Below are 4,938 nucleotides of genomic sequence, written 5' to 3'. Positions count from 1 at the left end.
GAAGGTTCAGCCGAACCCTCGAACAGAAGGCGGGCTCCGCCCCTGCTTAACATTACAACAACTAAGAATTGAAATGTCAAGAACAACATGAGAAATAAACATAGTACAAGTTTCTCTGTATATTAGACAGTGAGTCTAATAAACCTCTGTTCCATTGGATAATCCATCATGTTCATCCTCCTCCTTACATAGTTCCAAACTGGTTCACCATCTCTCCTTGTTCGAAAATACGACTCTTCTTCCTCTTCAAAATGCTGCCTAATTTTTTTGAAAATCCAATGCAACATTCCTCCTCCGAAAATCAGAAAACAAAGGGAGAACACAACATAGGAAACAGGGTCCGTGAAAAGAACAGAAGCAACGGAAGACAAAGAAAGAGAACTAAAGAAAACCATGACATTGCGTACGAGGTTGGAGAATTTCCTATAAATAGGATGACTAGAAAACCTCTGCTTAACACCGTATACTAAACAGTATAGGAGCAAAGAAGTGACAGAAATTCTCATGGTTTTAGGATGGGTATGAAAAGGATCAGGCTTGTTATTGCCTTGATATTTTAGCTGTAGAAAGTTGAGGAGAGTTGTGAAATAGAATCCAAGAATGGTAAGGGAACAAGTTGTGGTGTCATTTTCCTCCTCGTACATATACAAAATGTAAGATTGTGTAGCCATGAAAGTGGAATTGAAGTGATTGGCAAAAGTTGTCCATACTTGGAAAAGAGATAGGCTAATTCTTAAATTATTGGCCATTTGAACAAGAGGTTAGGGGACACGAGAAAATAAAAGGGGAGAACAATTAGCAATTGAAGGTAGTGGGTATATATATAGACTATAGAGAAGCACCTTGCCTAAATTGGGTGTCGTTATTTTTCTAAAATTTGGGATTGAGTTGGAAATGGCTAATCAGGGTATACTGATTACTGAGGGTCAGAAGGTTCAAAAAAAACGGCGTTATGTGGCAAATATTAACATTATTAATACATTCATTTTTGGGTAAACGATCAAATTTATCTCTTTATTTTAGAAAATCGGTTAAAATTTATTCTTGTTGTGAACAAACTTTATACATGTACCCTTTCTTAAATAGAAACGCTCAAATCAACCTTAAATGCCTATATCCTTTCAGTTTTGTTGATCAAATTTTTTCAATAAGATCAAGCCACTGGATATTTATCAGTGTATAACTCATGAGAAATGGATTTGCATCAGTGCAAACATAAAGAAATAGATCCCTCTCTCAGTTCATGGATCTGCAACAGTAGAGCTCATGAAAATGACACTTAGCACTCAAATGCAACAAATTAGGCCCACTGAATATTTCTCTAAATGATTGAGTTAAAATGTCTTATTATGTGTCAATCGTGACATCTCTTACATTATTCTTTATATTCAATTTGGATCTACAAACTTTTTGATCATGTTATTTGCTCAAAAAAATTATCCACAGATTTTAGAATCTAGATACACATAGAATTGCATATCAAATTTTAAAGTTTGAACAAAACTGGAACAGAAGCAAAGTTTATAATAGACATTTTCTCTAGTTTCATGCTTCTGCTTTATCCCATTTTAATTTTTATTCCTTTATAATCGACCTATTAGTGTTGCACGTTGAAATAAAAGTATATTTGTTCATTGAAAAAATTCGATCAATAGAACTAAGAGAGATTTATATTTAATTGTATATGTTTTATGGGTCGGATCGGGCGAATCAGATTAGGTTCTGTTTTATTTTTAAAAAATGAACCATTTAACATTGATTTGAGTTTTCTATTAAAAGAAGAGTACATGTAAAAAGTTTCTTTAACAACAAGGGTAAATCTCAAAGTATGACATCGAGGATAAATTTGGTCACAAAATATGACAAAGGGTATATTTAGTCAATTTTTCAAAATAAAACGATAAATTTGGTTTAAAGTATGACAGCGAGGGTAAATTGATCCCTAAAATATGATAAAGGATATATTTAATCAATTTTTCAAAATAAAGAAATAAATTTGACCTTTTTTTCTTTTTCTTTTTTTTTTTTTTAGTTTTCATGGGAGAGGGAAAGGGTGGTGAGAACCGAAAGGTTAAAAGGATCAATAAGTTCAGTTTGTACGGCAATTGCTGTCAACTAATGTATCTACATAATCACAATGGCAGAGCCTTTCTTTATTCATTTATTTTGGACGTGGATAGAAAAAAAAAAATTGGGAACAAAGACTTATTTTTTTAAAATTAAATAAACAAATATATTTGCTATTGCGAAGGTTGAATATCTTGGTTGTGCAAATTTCTCGATTTGTGGCTAGGAAGAGTGTCACATTGTGTGGTGTTGTGTGGTACTCTAATAAATAATTTTCAACATATTCATCCTTTTATTCAACTTTAGAATCATATTTATCTTTGTACTCTTTAAGAAGTCATATTTACCCTTATAGTGAAATTTTATATCTTCCACACATGTGCCTTTTTCATCCAACCTAATTAGGGTTATATTTGTCTTTGTGCTCTAAAAAAGAAAAACTTATTAATTTGTTCCTATTGAGTTAAATCCACATTTCCACCTTATTTTTCTATATGGCGCCTACGTGACAATCAATATATATATAAAAGAGATCAATAGACAATCTTATGTGGCATGCTTTAGAGGTTTCCAAACCTATTTATCTTTTTTTGTAGTTTTTTTTGGATATTTGTTGAGTTTTCTCCTTATTTTAAATATTTGTGTGTTTAAAGACAAATCAAAAGTCACCACATTTAAACTCTATTTATTATCTAATAAAAGAAAAAAAAAAATGTTTGAGGTAACTCATCTATTTAATTTCTACTAATAATATTTGTAAATCTCAAGCTATTCATGATTTTATATTTATAACCCCTAAATATTTAATACAAAAGTTAATGATACCTTATGGTTTTCTTTTATTTTTATGTATATAAATTCATATTTTTTGTTTCATGAGATGTTGTCCAAGGTCACCCTTCATTTTCACTATTATATTCATGCTTTTGTTTGTTTTGAAAAGAAGAAGAAGACTGTTGAATGATGATACGCTTGTGAAAGTAGATATCAAGACATTTATATATTCATTCCGTTTTTTCTTTCTATAGATTTCATATGTTTTATTTCATGCGATTTTGCCCAAGGTTATTCTTGAGATGTTTATGTTTTCATTTCACTTAAAAAAGAAGAAGATGCCTCTTAAATGGTGAAAGGCTTGTGGAAGTGGATATCGGCAAGAGCTCGAACATTTGATTTCAATTTTCTTTTTATTTTTCAACTAATGATTAAAAATATAATAATATGTGTATCATTTTATTTTTATATCTATATATGATGCCTCTTTAAGTTCAATTTTTAAGTCTATATTTTCTTTTGGTTAAATGAATAACTTTGTAGTTGGAAAATTTCTAATTATTAATTAAGTTTCTTAATTTATAATTGATTTTTTTAGGCTTATGGAAGTACATACCGAGATATTAATGTATTCATTCCGTTTTTTTTTCTATAAAAGTTCATATTTTTATTTCATGCAATTTTACCAAGGATTATCCTTCATTTTCACTATGATTTTTATGTTTTTATTTCACTTGAAAAAAAGATGATGCTATTAAATGGTTAAAAGCTTGTGAAAGTGGATATCGGCAAGAGCTTGAACAATTATGCATTGATTTATTTTTAATTAATGATTAAAAATATAATAATATGTGTATTATGTTTTTTTTTATGGAACTATGTTATTTCTATATCTCTATATGATGCCTCTTAAGTTCAACTTTTAAGTCTATAATTCCTTTTGATTCAAATGAATAATTTGTAGTTGAAAATTTACGAATTATTAGTTAAGTTTCTTAATTTATAATTGATTTTTTTTTAGGTGTCTAGCTTATTTCCATTAATCACATGTAAAGCAATACAAAGCAACCAACATCCACCGATAGCTAAATAAATTTTAATAACATATATTCATTATTTGGTCTTAGTTAGTATTAAATTTTAGGACTATCAATAAATATGCATGACATAAAATTTGAGAAATATAAAGGAACATGGAGGCGAGGGAGGAAAATGAAGTAATTAATTCTAAAAATTTTATAAATGCGAGGTAATTATGAAAAAATTTATATCCACAAAAAAGAATCATTTATGTTTTGTTCATTTCTTTTTTTACTTTTTAATTTTAAAAAAAATAGTGTATTTATCAGATTTATTTTTTAAAAAAAATTCTATACATAAAAAAAAGAAACCTTTATGTTTTATTTATTTCTTCTTTTTCTTTCTTTTTAACTTTGAGAAATAGTGTATTTTCTAATTTATTTTTATTCATTATAATTACAAGAATAAATATTTTGCTCTTCACCTTCTGAAGTAGATGATCACATGTTGTTAATATATTTAAGGCTAAACCCATCGATAGTCCCTCAAACTTGTTGGAAAAATTCACTTAGGCCCCTAAACTAAGGTTTCTACCTATTAAACCCCTAAACCCCCCAATTTGGTTCCAATTGGGCGTTTTTTTCCCTATCAGCAAAAATGTCAAAGTGTGTGTTACACACACGTGATGACGTGGCAAAACGAGCTAATTGGAAACTGACATGTGGCATTGTAGGTCAAATAATTATTAAAAAATAATTATAATTTTTTTAAAAATAGTATATAAAAATGGCATTGAGGAAATTATTAAAAAATAATTTTAAAATTATTTAAAAAATAAAAAGAAAAATATGATTATTTCTAAAAAATTTTAAAAATGAAATAAATTATTAAAAAATTATAAAAATTTTTAAAAATGAAAAAAAAAGGGCATTGAGGAAATAAATTATGAAAAAAAATTTATAACATTATTTAACAAATAAAAATAAAAAATTACTTAATTCAAAATAATTATAAATTTTTTTAAAAAATAAAATAAATTAATAAAAAATTATTTAAAAAATAAAAAATTAATTATTA

The sequence above is a fragment of the Capsicum annuum genome, chromosome 3 (assembly GCF_002878395.1).
Source record: "Capsicum annuum cultivar UCD-10X-F1 chromosome 3, UCD10Xv1.1, whole genome shotgun sequence".
NCBI classification, from domain to species: Eukaryota; Viridiplantae; Streptophyta; class Magnoliopsida; order Solanales; family Solanaceae; genus Capsicum; species Capsicum annuum.
This window is presented reverse-complemented; position numbering follows the sequence as displayed.